At 39.3% G+C, this 21,399-nt stretch overlaps 4 pseudogenes; 3 read left to right on the forward strand and 1 right to left on the reverse strand.

Moving 5' to 3' along the window:
- Positions 1-1,004: 1,004 nt before the first annotated feature.
- On the reverse strand, positions 1,005-1,124 carry LOC134947307 (5S ribosomal RNA; annotated as a pseudogene).
- Positions 1,125-3,291: 2,167 nt separating this feature from the next.
- Positions 3,292-3,411, forward strand: LOC134947308 (5S ribosomal RNA; annotated as a pseudogene).
- A 4,892-nt stretch (positions 3,412-8,303) lies between these two features.
- LOC134947310 (5S ribosomal RNA) lies at positions 8,304-8,423 on the forward strand (annotated as a pseudogene).
- A 4,890-nt stretch (positions 8,424-13,313) lies between these two features.
- Positions 13,314-13,433, forward strand: LOC134946102 (5S ribosomal RNA; annotated as a pseudogene).
- The last annotated feature ends 7,966 nt before the right edge of the window (positions 13,434-21,399 follow it).

Here is a 21,399-nt window from a genome sequence, read left to right on the forward strand (position 1 = left end):
TCGTCATACAGACTTCATCAAGGGGTGTTAGCAGAGTGGGACCAAGCTTCTATTTATACCAGTACTGGTCTAGTAGTAATTATGACATCACTTCCTGTTGTTTGCACATGGTGTTGCAAAACAGACTATAATCTAATAGTTTGTGATCTTATATAAAATAATCAGTTGCTATAAAACAGTACAGTGTGTAGTATATACTTTAAAAGTAACTTTGGAGCAAGAGAGGTCTAAAAAAAGTCATTTTAAGAAGCGCTGGCGGCTTTTCCGCCACACTTCCGGTATTCTGACGTCGCGTCACTTCCGCCCCACTTCCGGAGACGCGACCGCGCATGCGCCCGTAGTTTCAGCACATTCAGTTCTTCCTAGAGGCCAGGAGTATTCACATAAAGAGCTCCATCGGCGGCCATCTTTGTGTGGTTTTTCATATAGGTGTTTCATGCGGCGGCCATGTTATTGGAGGTCATAATCAGTGATATTATCATACTGATCCTCCGTGAACCATGCAAACAGAAAAAGAGAAGTTTAATTAAAAGTTGATTAAAGGCAATTTAGTCACCATAATAGCAGTTCCTAGTTGGGTTTATCACATGTATAAATAAGGTGCTTCATTAATAAAGTGCGCTGACGTGCAGATTAGTGGGAAGTATATACAATACATATATATACAGATATTATAACTAAATTAATCGTTGATTAAAGGCAATTTAGTCACCATAATAGCAGTTCCTAGTTGGGTTTATCACATATATAAATATAGTGCTTCATTAATAAAGTGCGCTGACGTGCAGATTAATGGGAAGTATATACAATACATATATATACAGATAATATTATAACTAAATGTAAATAGGGTTAATTGTAGTGTTTAGTGTAATTAGTGATAAGGTGCAGACAGTATGAACATATTTAAAAGTGTAGACATTAAAAAAGGGGCTAGTGATAGCTTCATATATGTGCAGTTGTAACAATGACTAGCTCATGTAGGCTTTTATTATATAGTTTTTTATTTACAGTACCTGATATTCCCAGATGGTCTCCCTAGTCTGGTACTGATCAGGCCCGACACTGCTTCGCTTCCAAGATCGGGCGAGATTGGGCATTTCCAGTGTGGTTTGACTGTAATAATTACTTACCATACATGTGTCATATTACAAGTAGAAGCATAATATGGTAATATATCAGAGGTGGGGTAGGGGGGGAGGAGGGAGAGGGAGAAGGGGGGGGGGTGTTGTGAGTGGGAGGGGGGAGGGGGGGGGGAGGCAGTGGCACTAGGAGGAAATAAGTTTAGGAGGTGATAATAGATAGGGATATCTATGCCGTGGTTGTACTAAGGGGTGGATGAAGAACAGGGGGTTGGAATCCAACCGTAATAATGGCACCAGGAAATTCACAGGATCGGAGCAATTTCATAATAGTCATTGAACCCCTTCGGGTGGAGTGTCTGCAATTGGAAAATCCAATACATTTCTCTGCGTGAAAGTTTATTTGCCAGGTCGCCGCCTCTTTCTCCCAACTTCACTAGTTCAATTGCCTTGAAAGTCAAGGCCTCCGGGTTAGAGTTGTGTGCCATCTTGAAATGTTTGGATACAGCGTGATTCTCCATTTGATTTTTTATATTGCGGATGTGTTCTTGAATCCTTATTTTTAACGGTCTCTTTGTCTTTCCCACATATTGTTTTCCACACTCGCATTCCAATAGATAAATAACTGATTGGGTATTGCAGTTTATAAAGTCTTTGATTTTGTACACTTCTTTTTTCTCCATGTCTGTGAATGTTTTCCTTACTGGGTGTAGGTACCTGCAGATGTTACATCGGCCACATTTAAACGATCCAGTGCATTTCGGCAGTCGTGTACTTTCTTCAGGTTCCTTTCGTAGCATACTTGGTGCTAGGACATCCTTAAGGTTCTTAGATTTTCTGAAGATGATCTCGGGGCGAGGAGGCAAAAATTCTTTAAGGACTGGGTCCATTAATAGGATACCCCAATGTTTACTAAGTGAGTCTCTGATGGATTTCTCATGACGGCTGTATGTTGTAATGAACGAAACGGAATCTTTTTTCATTTCTTTAGGCTTGTATTCTAGTAATGTTGATCTCTCCAGTGCCTTTGCTTTAGTAGCTGCTTCTTCCAAGATATTGATTGGATATTCTTTATCCTCAAATCTGCTTTTGTACTTCTCAATTTGGGCTTCGCATTCTCCCTGGTTGCTGCAATTTCTCTTTATTCTGTTAAATTGGGAGAAGGGGATGTTGTTTTTCCATTTCTTTAAATGATTACTTTTGTAGTGAAGGTAACTATTTGTGTCAACTGGCTTAATGAAGTTCTTGGTTTCAATTCTTCCATCCCTCCCCTCTAGAATCAGATCGAGGAATTCAATGGATTCTTTATTGATCTTTGATGTAAAAACAAGATTTAGCTCGTTTTTACTCAGGAATTCAACAAATTTGTAAAACCTTTCTTCTGAGCCATCCCAGATAATTAAAATGTCATCTATGTAGCGACCTTAAGGATGTCCTAGCACCAAGTATGCTACGAAAGGAACCTGAAGAAAGTACACGACTGCCGAAATGCACTGGATCGTTTAAATGTGGCCGATGTAACATCTGCAGGTACCTACACCCAGTAAGGAAAACATTCACAGACATGGAGAAAAAAGAAGTGTACAAAATCAAAGACTTTATAAACTGCAATACCCAATCAGTTATTTATCTATTGGAATGCGAGTGTGGAAAACAATATGTGGGAAAGACAAAGAGACCGTTAAAAATAAGGATTCAAGAACACATCCGCAATATAAAAAATCAAATGGAGAATCACGCTGTATCCAAACATTTCAAGATGGCACACAACTCTAACCCGGAGGCCTTGACTTTCAAGGCAATTGAACTAGTGAAGTTGGGAGAAAGAGGCGGCGACCTGGCAAATAAACTTTCACGCAGAGAAATGTATTGGATTTTCCAATTGCAGACACTCCACCTGAAGGGGTTCAATGACTATTATGAAATTGCTCCGTTCCTGTGAATTTCCTGGTGCCATTATTACGGTTGGATTCCAACCCCCTGTTCTTCATCCACCCCTTAGTACAACCACGGCATAGATATCCCTATCTATTATCACCTCCTAAACTTATTTCCTCCTAGTGCCACTGCCTCCCCCCCCCCCTCCCCCCTCCCACTCACAACACCCCCCCCCCCCCTTCTCCCTCTCCCTCCTCCCCCCCTACCCCACCTCTGATATATTACTATATTATGCTTCTACTTGTAATATGACACATGTATGGTAAGTAATTATTACAGTCAAACCACACTGGAAATGCCCAATCTCGCCCGATCTTGGAAGCGAAGCAGTGTCGGGCCTGATCAGTACCAGACTAGGGAGACCATCTGGGAATATCAGGTACTGTAAATAAAAAATATATAATAAAAGCCTACATGAGCTAGTCATTGTTACAACTGCACATATATGAAGCTATCACTAGCCCCTTTTTTAATGTCTACACTTTTAAATATGTTCATACTGTCTGCACCTTATCACTAATTACACTAAACACTACAATTAACCCTATTTACATTTAGTTATAATATTATCTGTATATATATGTATTGTATATACTTCCCATTAATCTGCACGTCAGCGCACTTTATTAATGAAGCACTATATTTATATATGTGATAAACCCAACTAGGAACTGCTATTATGGTGACTAAATTGCCTTTAATCAACGATTAATTTAGTTATAATATCTGTATATATATGTATTGTATATACTTCCCACTAATCTGCACGTCAGCGCACTTTATTAATGAAGCACCTTATTTATACATGTGATAAACCCAACTAGGAACTGCTATTATGGTGACTAAATTGCCTTTAATCAACTTTTAATTAAACTTCTCTTTTTCTGTTTGCATGGTTCACGGAGGATCAGTATGATAATATCACTGATTATGACCTCCAATAACATGGCCGCCGCATGAAACACCTATATGAAAAACCACACAAAGATGGCCGCCGATGGAGCTCTTTATGTGAATACTCCTGGCCTCTAGGAAGAACTGAATGTGCTGAAACTACGGGCGCATGCGCGGTCGCGTCTCCGGAAGTGGGGCGGAAGTGACGCGACGTCAGAATACCGGAAGTGTGGCGGAAAAGCCGCCAGCGCTTCTTAAAATGACTTTTTTTAGACCTCTCTTGCTCCAAAGTTACTTTTAAAGTATATACTACACACTGTACTGTTTTATAGCAACTGATTATTTTATATAAGATCACAAACTATTAGATTATAGTCTGTTTTGCAACACCATGTGCAAACAACAGGAAGTGATGTCATAATTACTACTAGACCAGTACTGGTATAAATAGAAGCTTGGTCCCACTCTGCTAACACCCCTTGATGAAGTCTGTATGACGAAACGCGTTGGACAACCTGGCAGTGACCTTATATCCAGTTAAGTTACAATCTTCTTATCCATTTTTAACTGGTAATATACTTAGAATTGTGTAAATTGTTTTTATCCCATTTTTTAAAGAGAACTGTTATTAAGATATATTTTTATTTGTAAAACCTTATGTGAAAACTTTATTTTATGTGAATAAATTGTATTTATATTTTTTACCTTCTTTGTGAGTTTTTAAAGACACTGTTGGTCGCTATATCCCCCCCCCCCCCCTTTTTTTTACATTCTCTTATATCGCAGGGAACTACCATCCCTGTCTGGGGGTCAGCTGACACCCTTTTGAATCTTTAGGGAGTGTCTATTTTAAACTTTACTTTTTATGTTATATGTTATTTCCTATTTCTAATAATTGTGAAACACAAGTGGCGCAATAACTCCCCCCTATCCATTTATCTTCTGGTAACCATTTTTTATTGCGGCCTGGTGTGTCACAATATTATCTAGAAATGTGGAGAAACTCAGACCGGGCAACCAAACGACAAAATTGGTGCCAAAAAATATTTAATGAAAAAGAGCAATCTAATGAAACCCCCCCACCATGTGATTTGGATGATCTATTTTGGGGTATTGAAAGACTCCTCACCAAAGAAGTAAAAACATGGTGGGATATTAAGGGTTTGGAACATTATATTACGGTGAATAGAATTCCTAGGGGGCTTAGACTCCTAAAACAACCTACCTTCGGCAACCTTGATGCAGCCTTTTTAGAAAAATGGGATAAAACATTGCACAATTGTTCCATTGACCTAATGAAGCTTTTGATTGAGGAAAAGAAGAACTCCCTCCTAGAATTGGAGAAGAATATCAAGTGCAAAGAAACAGAACTTGAACCTTTTAAAGATAAAGAGGACTACAAAATTAATGAAAAGGTTCTTAATAGGAAAATGGAACACATTGAAGAAGAGGTCACAAAGAACAAGGAGAAAAAGTTTCTCAGGGACAAAACAGACTATGAACGGGGAAAAGTAAAACATTGGAGCAGGTTTGGAACCATCAATCAACAATCCAATCGAACAGACAGACAATATTGGAAAACAGTACCAGTTAAAGGGAAACCATCACGAAACCTAGAAGTAAACACACCATCTCCTACCCTAAGGATGCAGAACAGATTCACAACACTACAAAGATTAAACTCCAATAATGACCAGACTTTTTTGGCCCAAAGAACAGGAACAAGACCAAAAGAAGCCCCAAGAAACTCCCTGAAGAAAGACATACGCCTCGCATCACCTCTCAAAAGAAGATATACAGAAGAAGAGGAAAACGGGGCAGCAGGAGGGAGAGAAAACAAGAAAAGAGCATTAAACTGATGGACACAAAGGAAAAAGGAATCTTTAATCTCTCACAACATACACTGTCGAAACCGGAATTATCCTTACTTAATAAAGGTCTTACTTTCGCACCCACGGGGGGTCTCAACAAATTTGAAACTTTCATTGATCTAAATAAATTCATCAGAAAACTAACATTAAAAAGACATTTTCTAAGGAAAGAGGATGCTGTTATTAGTAACTATGAAAATCAATCAAAGTCAGGTCTAAAACCAACCTCAAAATTTTATCCTCTTGAGTCAAAAGGAAGCAATGTGAATATCTTTTATGAGATGGTAAAAAAGGATCTATGTGAAACTAACTTGGACACAATTAAAGAGAGGAACATCACAAACCGAGAAAAAGAAGCTCTCAAGAAACTGCAGAAGAATCAAGAAATCGTGATAAAACAAGCTGACAAAGGGGGGGGTTTGGTTATCATGGACCGCAAGAAATACATCAACGAGGCACAGAGACTACTTGAAGATGAGGCATCATATATTAAATTATCTAGTGACCCCAAAAATATTTTTGTTGATGAATTAAGAACACTTTTGGTGCGCGGTTTACGCACAGACGTCATTACTAAGGAAGAGTTCCAATTTCTGATGAAATCAGACCCCATTACCCCTATTTTTTATTTCTTGCCCAAAATCCACAAAAACTTGGAAAACCCGCCCGGAAGACCTATTGTGGCGGGTATTGATTCACTTACATCAAATTTATCGGAATATGTAGATGTTTTCCTCAAACCTTATGTGAAAGAGCTACCATCATACCTGAAGGACACTACCGCTGTGTTGAACTCCTTAAAAGACCTTGAATGGAAAAACACGTTCAGGTGGGCGACAATAGATGTCCAGTCGTTATACACCTGCATAAACCACGAAAAAGGAATAACTGCATGCAGAGAATTCATGGAGATTGATACCTCATTAACAGCTACCCACAAAGATTTTATCTGTGATGTTATGTTTTTTATTCTTCAGCACAACTATTTTAAATTTTTAGATCACTTTTATCTACAGCGATGCGGGACCGCTATGGGGACGATTTTTGCACCGAGCTTCGCAAATCTTTTTATGGGCAGTTGGGAGAAGAATTTTATCTATGGTAACCATGATTTTAAGAACCATCTGATTTTTTACCGTCGCTACATAGATGACATTTTAATTATCTGGGATGGCTCAGAAGAAAGGTTTTACAAATTTGTTGAATTCCTGAGTAAAAACGAGCTAAATCTTGTTTTTACATCAAAGATCAATAAAGAATACATTGAATTCCTCGATCTGATTCTAGATGGGAGGGATATAAGAATTGAAACCAAGAACTTCATTAAGCCAGTTGACACAAATAGTTACCTTCACTACAAAAGTAATCATTTAAAGAAATGGAAAAACAACATCCCCTTCTCCCAATTTAACAGAATAAAGAGAAATTGCAGCAACCAGGGAGAATGCGAAGCCCTAATTGAGAAGTACAAAAGCAGATTTGAGGATAAAGAATATCCAATCAATATCTTGGAAGAAGCAGCTACTAAAGCAAAGGCACTGGAGAGATCAACATTACTAGAATACAAGCCTAAAGAAATGAAAAAAGATTCCGTTTCGTTCATTACAACATACAGCCGTCATGAGAAATCCATCAGAGACTCACTTAGTAAACATTGGGGTATCCTATTAATGGACCCAGTCCTTAAAGAATTTTTGCCTCCTCGCCCCGAGATCATCTTCAGAAAATCTAAGAACCTTAAGGATGTCCTAGCACCAAGTATGCTACGAAAGGAACCTGAAGAAAGTACACGACTGCCGAAATGCACTGGATCGTTTAAATGTGGCCGATGTAACATCTGCAGGTACCTACACCCAGTAAGGAAAACATTCACAGACATGGAGAAAAAAGAAGTGTACAAAATCAAAGACTTTATAAACTGCAATACCCAATCAGTTATTTATCTATTGGAATGCGAGTGTGGAAAACAATATGTGGGAAAGACAAAGAGACCGTTAAAAGTAAGGATTCAAGAACACATCCGCAATATAAAAAAATCAAATGGAGAATCACGCTGTATCCAAACATTTCAAGATGGCACACAACTCTAACCCGGAGGCCTTGACTTTCAAGGCAATTGAACTAGTAAAGTTGGGAGAAAGAGGCGGCGACCTGGCAAATAAACTTTCACGCAGAGAAATGTATTGGATTTTCCAATTGCAGACACTCCACCCGAAGGGGTTCAATGACTATTATGAAATTGCTCCGTTCCTGTGAATTTCCTGGTGCCATTATTACGGTTGGATTCCAACCCCCTGTTCTTCATCCACCCCTTAGTACAACCACGGCATAGATATCCCTATCTATTATCACCTCCTAAACTTATTTCCTCCTAGTGCCACTGCCTCCCCCCCCCTCCCCCCTCCCACTCACAACACCCCCCACCCTTCTCCCTCTCCCTCCTCCCCCCCTACCCCACCTCTGATATATTACTATATTATGCTTCTACTTGTAATATGACACATGTATGGTAAGTAATTATTACAGTCAAACCACACTGGAAATGCCCAATCTCGCCCGATCTTGGAAGCGAAGCAGTGTCGGGCCTGATCAGTACCAGACTAGGGAGACCATCTGGGAATATCAGGTACTGTAAATAAAAAACTATATAATAAAAGCCTACATGAGCTAGTCATTGTTACAACTGCACATATATGAAGCTATCACTAGCCCCTTTTTTAATGTCTACACTTTTAAATATGTTCATACTGTCTGCACCTTATCACTAATTACACTAAACACTACAATTAACCCTATTTACATTTAGTTATAATATTATCTGTATATATATGTATTGTATATACTTCCCATTAATCTGCACGTCAGCGCACTTTATTAATGAAGCACTATATTTATATATGTGATAAACCCAACTAGGAACTGCTATTATGGTGACTAAATTGCCTTTAATCAACGATTAATTTAGTTATAATATCTGTATATATATGTATTGTATATACTTCCCACTAATCTGCACGTCAGCGCACTTTATTAATGAAGCACCTTATTTATACACGTGATAAACCCAACTAGGAACTGCTATTATGGTGACTAAATTGCCTTTAATCAACTTTTAATTAAACTTCTCTTTTTCTGTTTGCATGGTTCACGGAGGATCAGTATGATAATATCACTGATTATGACCTCCAATAACATGGCCGCCGCATGAAACACCTATATGAAAAACCACACAAAGATGGCCGCCGATGGAGCTCTTTATGTGAATACTCCTGGCCTCTAGGAAGAACTGAATGTGCTGAAACTACGGGCGCATGCGCGGTCGCGTCTCCGGAAGTGGGGCGGAAGTGACGCGACGTCAGAATACCGGAAGTGTGGCGGAAAAGCCGCCAGCGCTTCTTAAAATGACTTTTTTTAGACCTCTCTTGCTCCAAAGTTACTTTTAAAGTATATACTACACACTGTACTGTTTTATAGCAACTGATTATTTTATATAAGATCACAAACTATTAGATTATAGTCTGTTTTGCAACACCATGTGCAAACAACAGGAAGTGATGTCATAATTACTACTAGACCAGTACTGGTATAAATAGAAGCTTGGTCCCACTCTGCTAACACCCCTTGATGAAGTCTGTATGACGAAACGCGTTGGGCAACCTGGCAGTGACCTTATATCCAGTTAAGTTACAATCTTCTTATCCATTTTTAACTGGTAATATACTTAGAATTGTGTAAATTGTTTTTATCCCATTTTTTAAAGAGAACTGTTATTAAGATATATTTTTATTTGTAAAACCTTATGTGAAAACTTTATTTTATGTGAATAAATTGTATTTATATTTTTTACCTTCTTTGTGAGTTTTTAAAGACACCGTTGGTCGCTATATTCCCCCCCCCCCCTTTTTTACATTCTCTTATATCGCAGGGAACTACCATCCCTGTCTGGGGGTCAGCTGACACCCTTTTGAATCTTTAGGGAGTGTCTATTTTAAACTTTACTTTTTATGTTATATGTTATTTCCTATTTCTAATAATTGTGAAACACAAGTGGCGCAATAACTCCCCCCTATCCATTTATCTTCTGGTAACCATTTTTTATTGCGGCCTGGTGTGTCACAATATTATCTAGAAATGTGGAGAAACTCAGACCGGGCAACCAAACGACAAAATTGGTGCCAAAAAATATTTAATGAAAAAGAGCAATCTAATGAAACCCCCCCACCATGTGATTTGGATGATCTATTTTGGGGTATTGAAAGACTCCTCACCAAAGAAGTAAAAACATGGTGGGATATTAAGGGTTTGGAACATTATATTACGGTGAATAGAATTCCGAGGGGGCTTAGACTCCTAAAACAACCTACCTTCGGCAACCTTGATGCAGCCTTTTTAGAAAAATGGGATAAAACATTGCACAATTGTTCCATTGACCTAATGAAGCTTTTGATTGAGGAAAAGAAGAACTCCCTCCTAGAATTGGAGAAGAATATCAAGTGCAAAGAAACAGAACTTGAACCTTTTAAAGATAAAGAGGACTACAAAATTAATGAAAAGGTTCTTAATAGGAAAATGGAACACATTGAAGAAGAGGTCACAAAGAACAAGGAGAAAAAGTTTCTCAGGGACAAAACAGACTATGAACGGGGAAAAGTAAAACATTGGAGCAGGTTTGGAACCATCAATCAACAATCCAATCGAACAGACAGACAATATTGGAAAACAGTACCAGTTAAAGGGAAACCATCACGAAACCTAGAAGTAAACACACCATCTCCTACCCTAAGGATGCAGAACAGATTCACAACACTACAAAGATTAAACTCCAATAATGACCAGACTTTTTTGGCCCAAAGAACAGGAACAAGACCAAAAGAAGCCCCAAGAAACTCCCTGAAGAAAGACATACGCCTCGCATCACCTCTCAAAAGAAGATATACAGAAGAAGAGGAAAACGGGGCAGCAGGAGGGAGAGAAAACAAGAAAAGAGCATTAAACTGATGGACACAAAGGAAAAAGGAATCTTTAATCTCTCACAACATACACTGTCGAAACCGGAATTATCCTTACTTAATAAAGGTCTTACTTTCGCACCCATGGGGGGTCTCAACAAATTTGAAACTTTCATTGATCTAAATAAATTCATCAGAAAACTAACATTACAAAGACATTTTCTAAGGAAAGAGGATGCTGTTATTAGTAACTATGAAAATCAATCAAAGTCAGGTCTAAAACCAACCTCAAAATTTTATCCTCTTGAGTCAAAAGGAAGCAATGTGAATATCTTTTATGAGATGGTAAAAAAGGATCTATGTGAAACTAACTTGGACACAATTAAAGAGAGGAACATCACAAACCGAGAAAAAGAAGCTCTCAAGAAACTGCAGAAGAATCAAGAAATCGTGATAAAACAAGCTGACAAAGGGGGGGGTTTGGTTATCATGGACCGCAAGAAATACATCAACGAGGCACAGAGACTACTTGAAGATGAGGCATCATATATTAAATTATCTAGTGACCCCAAAAATATTTTTGTTGATGAATTAAGAACACTTTTGGTGCGCGGTTTACGCACAGACGTCATTACTAAGGAAGAGTTCCAATTTCTGATGAAATCAGACCCCATTACCCCTATTTTTTATTTCTTGCCCAAAATCCACAAAAACTTGGAAAAACCCGCCCGGAAGACCTATTGTGGCGGGTATTGATTCACTTACATCAAATTTATCGGAATATGTAGATGTTTTCCTCAAACCTTATGTGAAAGAGCTACCATCATACCTGAAGGACACTACCGCTGTGTTGAACTCCTTAAAAGACCTTGAATGGAAAAACACGTTCAGGTGGGCGACAATAGATGTCCAGTCGTTATACACCTGCATAAACCACGAAAAAGGAATAACTGCATGCAGAGAATTCATGGAGATTGATACCTCATTAACAGCTACCCACAAAGATTTTATCTGTGATGTTATGTTTTTTATTCTTCAGCACAACTATTTTAAATTTTTAGATCACTTTTATCTACAGCGATGCGGGACCGCTATGGGGACGATTTTTGCACCGAGCTTCGCAAATCTTTTTATGGGCAGTTGGGAGAAGAATTTTATCTATGGTAACCATGATTTTAAGAACCATCTGATTTTTACCGTCGCTACATAGATGACATTTTAATTATCTGGGATGGCTCAGAAGAAAGGTTTTACAAATTTGTTGAATTCCTGAGTAAAAACGAGCTAAATCTTGTTTTTACATCAAAGATCAATAAAGAATCCATTGAATTCCTCGATCTGGTTCTAGAGGGGAGGGATGGAAGAATTGAAACCAAGAACTTCATTAAGCCAGTTGACACAAATAGTTACCTTCACTACAAAAGTAATCATTTAAAGAAATGGAAAAACAACATCCCCTTCTCCCAATTTAACAGAATAAAGAGAAATTGCAGCAACCAGGGAGAATGCGAAGCCCAAATTGAGAAGTACAAAAGCAGATTTGAGGATAAAGAATATCCAATCAATATCTTGGAAGAAGCAGCTACTAAAGCAAAGGCACTGGAGAGATCAACATTACTAGAATACAAGCCTAAAGAAATGAAAAAAGATTCCGTTTCGTTCATTACAACATACAGCCGTCATGAGAAATCCATCAGAGACTCACTTAGTAAACATTGGGGTATCCTATTAATGGACCCAGTCCTTAAAGAATTTTTGCCTCCTCGCCCCGAGATCATCTTCAGAAAATCTAAGAACCTTAAGGATGTCCTAGCACCAAGTATGCTACGAAAGGAACCTGAAGAAAGTACACGACTGCCGAAATGCACTGGATCGTTTAAATGTGGCCGATGTAACATCTGCAGGTACCTACACCCAGTAAGGAAAACATTCACAGACATGGAGAAAAAAGAAGTGTACAAAATCAAAGACTTTATAAACTGCAATACCCAATCAGTTATTTATCTATTGGAATGCGAGTGTGGAAAACAATATGTGGGAAAGACAAAGAGACCGTTAAAAGTAAGGATTCAAGAACACATCCGCAATATAAAAAATCAAATGGAGAATCACGCTGTATCCAAACATTTCAAGATGGCACACAACTCTAACCCAGAGGCCTTGACTTTCAAGGCAATTGAACTAGTGAAGTTGGGAGAAAGAGGCGGCGACCTGGCAAATAAACTTTCACGCAGAGAAATGTATTGGATTTTCCAATTGCAGACACTCCACCCGAAGGGGTTCAATGACTATTATGAAATTGCTCCGTTCCTGTGAATTTCCTGGTGCCATTATTACGGTTGGATTCCAACCCCCTGTTCTTCATCCACCCCTTAGTACAACCACGGCATAGATATCCCTATCTATTATCACCTCCTAAACTTATTTCCTCCTAGTGCCACTGCCTCCCCCCCCCCTCCCCCCTCCCACTCACAACACCCCCCACCCTTCTCCCTCTCCCTCCTCCCCCCCTACCCCACCTCTGATATATTACTATATTATGCTTCTACTTGTAATATGACACATGTATGGTAAGTAATTATTACAGTCAAACCACACTGGAAATGCCCAATCTCGCCCGATCTTGGAAGCGAAGCAGTGTCGGGCCTGATCAGTACCAGACTAGGGAGACCATCTGGGAATATCAGGTACCGTAAATAAAAAACTATATAATAAAAGCCTACATGAGCTAGTCATTGTTACAACTGCACATATATGAAGCTATCACTAGCCCCTTTTTTAATGTCTACACTTTTAAATATGTTCATACTGTCTGCACCTTATCACTAATTACACTAAACACTACAATTAACCCTATTTACATTTAGTTATAATATTATCTGTATATATATGTATTGTATATACTTCCCATTAATCTGCACGTCAGCGCACTTTATTAATGAAGCACTATATTTATATATGTGATAAACCCAACTAGGAACTGCTATTATGGTGACTAAATTGCCTTTAATCAACGATTAATTTAGTTATAATATCTGTATATATATGTATTGTATATACTTCCCACTAATCTGCACGTCAGCGCACTTTATTAATGAAGCACCTTATTTATACATGTGATAAACCCAACTAGGAACTGCTATTATGGTGACTAAATTGCCTTTAATCAACTTTTAATTAAACTTCTCTTTTTCTGTTTGCATGGTTCACGGAGGAGCAGTATGATAATATCACTGATTATGACCTCCAATAACATGGCCGCCGCATGAAACACCTATATGAAAAACCACACAAAGATGGCCGCCGATGGAGCTCTTTATGTGAATACTCCTGGCCTCTAGGAAGAACTGAATGTGCTGAAACTACGGGCGCATGCGCGGTCGCGTCTCCGGAAGTGGGGCGGAAGTGACGCGACGTCAGAATACCGGAAGTGTGGCGGAAAAGCCGCCAGCACTTCTTAAAATGACTTTTTTTAGACCTCTCTTGCTCCAAAGTTACTTTTAAATTATATACTACACACTGTACTGTTTTATAGCAACTGATTATTTTATATAAGATCACAAACTATTAGATTATAGTCTGTTTTGCAACACCATGTGCAAACAACAGGAAGTGATGTCATAATTACTACTAGACCAGTACTGGTATAAATAGAAGCTTGGTCCCACTCTGCTAACACCCCTTTATGAAGTCTGTATGACGAAACGCGTTGGGCAACCTGGCAGTGACCTTATATCCAGTTAAGTTACAATCTTCTTATCCATTTTTAACTGGTAATATACTTAGAATTGTGTAAATTGTTTTTATCCCATTTTTTAAAGAGAACTGTTATTAAGATATATTTTTATTTGTAAAACCTTATGTGAAAACTTTATTTTATGTGAATAAATTGTATTTATATTTTTTACCTTCTTTGTGAGTTTTTAAAGACACCGTTGGTCGCTATATTCCCCCCCCCCTTTTTTTACATTCTCTTATATCGCAGGGAACTACCATCCCTGTCTGGGGGTCAGCTGACACCCTTTTGAATCTTTAGGGAGTGTCTATTTTAAACTTTACTTTTTATGTTATATGTTATTTCCTATTTCTAATAATTGTGAAACACAAGTGGCGCAATAACTCCCCCCTATCCATATATATATATATATACATGAACTTGTGGCAGCACTCCAAAGTCAGGCAATTACTGACCCGGTGGCCTCCTAGGTACCTTGTTTAGCACACGGTCCAATATAGCGTAGATGTAGGCGACACTCGGACAAATCCACACCAGAGAAGGAATTAATGCAACGTTTCGAAGTGTTTATTTCACTTCTTCATCAGACATGTCTGATGAAGAAGTGAAATAAGCACTTCGAAGCGTTGCATTAATTCCTGCTATGGTGTGGATTTGTCCGAGTGCCGCCTCCATCTATGATATATATATATATATATATATATAGAGAGAGAGATTAAGACCACACTCACAGCTTCAATGTCCCAACAGGTGGTGCTCCATAATGGCCGCTGGACCAAACAATAATATTCACAAGGTATAGGCACTCACCACTTAATCCAAATATAAAGTGTTTTTAATCGATCATAGCAGCAATAAACTAGCCAATAGGCTGGTACATAGTCGATGTTTCGGACCCTTGCTGGGCCTTTGTCAAGAAGTATAACAGTGCAGCAAAATCATCCTGGAACCCATGGGTGCACTGATAGCACACAAGCACCACATAGACAGTAAACAGGCTGGCACAATCACTATCCCCTCCCCCTCCCCCGCCATAGTCTCTGTACTCATGCTTGTCAAAGAGAGCTTAATTCATTATTAAATACCGGCGCCCACCTGCCCCTGCCATGGACACCTCACCTTGCTGCTCTGAAGTCAGTGCTGTGGCAGGGAATGAAGATACGGAAGACTGCACCACTACCATGTGCTAGGCTCTCACCTCTCAGCTCCACCACGGGAGATCAGCCTGAGAGGAGTCCCCCTACATGCCATGATCGGTGTCATGGGGGGCTTTTAGGTACTCAGAACCTCCCTGCGTGCACGTATTCTCGCTCTCCCTAACACTCTCTCTCCTCTTGCACCTCTCTCCCTGACACTCTCTCTTGCTCCTCTCTCTCTCTCTCTCGCCGACACCCTCTTTGTTTCTCTCTCACTCCCCTGTCTCTCCTGCTCCCCTAAGGGGAATTGTAGTGGCAGTGGATGGGGATGTATGGGGTCGAGATGGGGAAGGGGGCCCAGAGATATCTGCATACTGGGACCCAATATTTCTGTTGCCGATCCTGCCTGCTCCCCTGAGGCTCCTGGGGGCAGCCTCACCTACACAATGGTGCTTGCCAGCGCAATGCTGCAGTCCCATGCTCCTCCTTTCCCCATCGCAGCACCTCCGTCAGTGGGATTCCCGGCCTCCATCTACATGGTGTGGTCTCCTCCCCACCGTGGTGCTGCCTCCTTTTCATACCCCCATAGTATCGCCTCCTCCTTCCTGGTGGCCCCGCCCCCAGAGGCACCAAAATGAGGATCTATCTTGCCCCCCCAACCTATAAATGTTCTGACTCCCCTGGTCGACCCAACGACCCATACCCCCATTTAGCCAGTAGTAATGGGTGATATGCACATAATGTGTATGATTCTGCGACTGTGCATTTGCGTGTATTCACATTCTGTACATGGTCAGTGTGAAAATGTGAAAAATATACCTTGCTTACTTTGCTTCAGTCCTATACTGTGTTCAGTTAAAGCTAAACGGAATATGTTGCGCTATACAAGAAACTGTTAATAAATAAAAAAATAGATAGATTTACTTTAAACACTACAAAAATATTCTTTAATAAAAACGTTGAATTTATTTTTTTATGGTTCACTTCTATTAGACACTTATAATGTGATGAATGCAGCTCCTGCCTGCAAATTATAATACATGGAGTTTTCTAGCTGCCTTTTTTTATTTTATTTATTTTATTTTTTACAAAGTCCATTATATTGTCTTTCCTTTGGAATGTATATAACTGTACACACACAGCAATTTTGTGTCATATACAGAAAAAACAAAAAAAAAAAACGCTCACAAATAAATCACACATGATGGTAATAAAAAAATGCCTTTAAATTCTGACACTTTTTTGAAGACATTACGTTAAGTATGCATATCCAACTTTTTTCAGAACCCTTATTGGTATATGATCATTTAGTCACTATAACCAATTACAAAATGAAAACAAATGACATAAACAAAACAATTCAGACAAGTCATTGTTATACACCCATATAGGGATGTAAACCTATACAGCTAACATGCAAACTTGTACTTTAAAAAGTTTATAAATTATATACTAAAGAACAGGAATCTGTAACCCAGAAATAACTGGATACAGATGTACGATGTGAGCTGTTTGTGTAATTATCTATTTCTAGAAGGCGTTCTATGTCTTTTACAAAAAGAGCGGACCTGATCATTAATAGAGGCAAAAGAAGAGCCAAATGAAACATATTCATTTGAACAATTAAAGTGATTGAGATGCTCACTGGACACTTTGCGAATATAGAACATTCTGATTACTTATTTAATAAGATACATTATGATACACATCAATTGGCAGTTTTGACAGATTGAAATAGTCTTCCCCTCATTTCCTCCTTATTTCTTGTTGCATTTTTAGAAAATATAATTAAAGAAAATATAGGATGTCATCTATTCATGATGGGAGGTATTTTCTGCGAAAACTATGATAACAAGGTGGTTTAGAGTATAAAAAGAGATATAATAACATTTACAAATATAGATGCAAATGTTTAATCTTTTAAGGAAGGAAAATATTTGAGATAAAGTTAAGTTTGTGAGAGGAAGATATTTTTCTACGCTCCTCAGTAAACATATCGTGCCTTGAAAACTATTTAACCTACAACTATTTAACCTACAACACCTTATTCAAATATTGTTATTAATAATTGTGAATATAAAAGACATATACTGGTCTGCAAAGTATTCAGAAAGTATTTAGTATCACATTGAATAAGTAAATAACAAGAATAGGTTTGTAAATTCAATCATGGGAGGGTGGGTGTCCCCATGCCAGGAGCAATCAGAATCAGATTTTTATAGGATGACTTTCATTGGTGACATGAGTTAAGATTCCTTGAATACCTACTGTACATGGTATAAAAAAAAGACCCTTTCCCAAAGTATCTGGGTAACAAAGATGAATATGAGCATTAGTGGATTTTTATTTCCTAAAGTATTTTTCCTGTCATTTTTTAAATATTTTTTATTTTACAAGTGCACTGAAGGCCATAATGTACTGCCAACTCTCTCTCATTGTCAGGGAGACTTCCTGAAATAGCAGCAATGTCCCTGGCTCCCTGAAGAGTTGTGCAATCTCCCTGATTGCACCTTATACTTGGGGAAAAGAGGATCTGTGATGTATACTGTACTGTACACATTCAAATAGGATCATCAGTGCCATTTCCGTGTATTGGTTGTGAGGCTCAATGATCCCTTTGGCCACATGGATTTTACATTAAGGTTTCTTGTGGCCATTTATATGAAACGCAATACATGAGCATTTTATTGTTTGGGTCCCATTTTCCTAGGCATTCCAGCCCTGTATTGACTGACTTTGGGCTGGTTGGCACTGTAGCAGGGGAACCTCATGCTATATTGACACTAATCTCAGCTGGTAAACAGGGGTGAGGTGGGCTTAATCTACACTAGGGATTTTTAGCCGTTTGAAGCCTCCCTCCCATGTGGAGTAGTTGAACATGATTGAGGGCTTCCCATGCACATCTTGTATGGACTTATCACAGTCTGAGGTGCTCTCTCCCTCTGTAATTTTCTACCTTTCCCTATCAGACTCTCCACCTCTCTGCAAAACTTTAAACACGCTCTCAAGACCCACTTCTTCATCAAATCGAGCCAACTGTCATCCTAAGCCTCTGTTCCAAATGTACTGTTTACCCCATCTCTCATGCCCACTTCTACCACATCTGTGTTACCCCTGTATGACTGCCCCTCCCCTTCAGAATGTAAGCTCTCATGAGCAAGGCCCGTTCCCCTCATGTGCTTTCACTCTCTTAAACCATTTTCTACTCCATACTCCCTACAACGACGCCTAACCCTCAGTTTCTGCCACCCAGATGATTATTTCAGTGTCATGACCCCTGATGCAGCAATGTTTATATACCATGTACTTGTCCTACATTGTCTTTTACTGTATGTCTGTATGTCATTGTTTTCTTGTCTTGCTCATTTGTTTATATACTTTTATATACTTTGTTTATATACTTTGCTTTCTTGTCTTGCTCATTTGTTTATATACTTTGTTAAGCACTGCGGAACCTTTGTGGTGCCATATAAATAAACAATTATAATAATAGTATTGAACTTTGTACCATATGGGAACCCTGTATGAACAGTATAGTCTCAGTAAGTGATTGATGTGAAGGTTTTGGTATAGGAGTGTATCTTTAAATCCTGTAGTGACAGACTACCTGGCTGGACCTTGCCTTACCAATGCTACAGCTAAGCTTGGTTAGGATGGAGATGCTTCAGACAATGGCAGAGTGAGGAGTGTGATTATCTCATGTCACTTCAGCCTGGTAGAGGACAGTGTGACCTGCCTTCCAGGGGAGTTATAGGCATGATCCCAGTATCTTTCAATGTCAATCTGTGTGTCCATGCTACTGCCCCCCCCCCCCCCCCCGATGTCATATATGTCCCTACCGCTAATACTGCCACCCTGCTGTCATCATGTGTGCCTACAAATTACCCCACTCAGCTGTCATGCGTCCATACTACGGGGTGAATTTACTAAAGGTTTTAAAAATGAAAAGTGGTGATGTTGCCCATAGCAACCAATCAGATTTTGTCTATCATTTTCTAGGATGCAATTGTCAAAGTCTAAAAATATTGTAATGCATGCCTAACGTACTAACCCCATGCACATGCCCGCTGCGCGTGCACTCAGTCTGCCGTGCGTGCGCATATCCGCAATTTGCGTAATGGAGCTTTTCACGGCCATGCACCTTAGCGCGTGGTATGCGCATTTACGGTAGAGTTTGTGAACGCATAGAGGGTTATTAGAACATTTCATATGTTACCCAAATAGTGTACATTTTAGATATAGTTCCCCTAGACCATGTCAGCGAGTATTAATAGTTTAAACAGTTCCTGGACAGAGAGATTCGCCTTTGCATGATAGGAAGGGTCAGATAAAGGTTGGAATGTGATGTCTAGTATCCAGCTGTAGGGTATTTTGAGGGTAACATTCCGGTGTTGGTTAGAGAAAGATCGCTTGTTCCTGCGTATAGTTATGTGCAAAAGTAGAATATGAACATTAACTGTATTTACTGTATTTTATGTATGCGCGCGGGAATCCAGAGGATACCACCCACAAGAGCAGTTGGGGAAAGACATCGCCCACCCTTTCGAATCCACCTATGACCTTTTCTGTAATGTAGAGACACATCCCTGTGTCCAATGGACAATGAGATTACAGTGACCATTGTATTGTGTATGCATGTTGTGTATAAAAAGACCATTGTTGCCTGGCCGGTCAGAAGACTCTGAACGCTATCTGTATGACCAGCGGAGGATCGGCCGGGTTGCGCTTGCGAACATTCTCACGTATGTACATTCTCTGTGGCCATTATTCTGTTTAGATTTACTTGTTAGCCTGTAGTGTATGATTTGTATTGTTTTACCTTTTCGAATTAATCCACTGAGGCCTTAGAACCCTGTGGTTGCAACTACAAATCAGTGTTGTGTTTTCACTTTCCTGCATGGGCTTTATAGTGTATTAATCTGTATAAGGTGTATAAGCACTGCTAAGGTGTACGCACTGCGGGTACTTTGTATCGCCAGCGCTACTTAAGGTTTAAAGGTATTACATCATTACAGTACTTTGCTGTTAAGAATTTAAAGTGTAAGCATATCATTACATTGAATCATTAACAAGGTTTAAAGGTTATCCATTGTGTGTGCGCACGCTGAGCGTACTCTGTACACTCAGCGTGGCGAGTGTACGCCAAGTGCGTACCACGTGCGGGACTCTGCACGCAAATAGCGTACAAAGTGCGTAGCACGTGTATTCAGTCTAGCGCCCATAACGGCTCCACGGTAAAAGTGTATTTAGAGGGATAGCATTGCGGTCTAAGATAATATCAGCATTATCACAATAGAGAACTGATAGAATCTGATCGGTAGCTATGGGCAACATCACCACTTTTTATTTTTAGGACTTTTAGTAAATTTACCCCTACACCTCCTCACACAGCTATCATATATTCCTACCATTAAACTTCACCAACTGTTATGTGTCCCTACTATTAACTCCCCACCCCAGCTGTTATGCATCCCTACTATTATTTCTGCATCTCATCTATAATCCTGTTACTCTTCAACCAACTGTCATGTGTTCTACTACCACTATCCCAACCAAACTATCATACAATGGGGTCTATTCATGAAGCAGTGAAAAGAGTGGAGAAGTGAGCCAGTGGAGAAGTTGCCCATGGCAACCAATCAACTGCTCTGTATAATTTTAAAGTCTGCAAATTATAAATGTTACTTCAATGCTGATTGGTTGCCATGGGCAGCTTCTCCACTAGTCCATTTCTCCACACCTTTCACTGCTTCATGAATAGACCCCAATGTCTCTAAGGCCACCCTCACCTAA

Source organism: Pseudophryne corroboree, chromosome 7, assembly GCF_028390025.1.
Source record: "Pseudophryne corroboree isolate aPseCor3 chromosome 7, aPseCor3.hap2, whole genome shotgun sequence".
NCBI lineage: Eukaryota > Metazoa > Chordata > Amphibia > Anura > Myobatrachidae > Pseudophryne > Pseudophryne corroboree.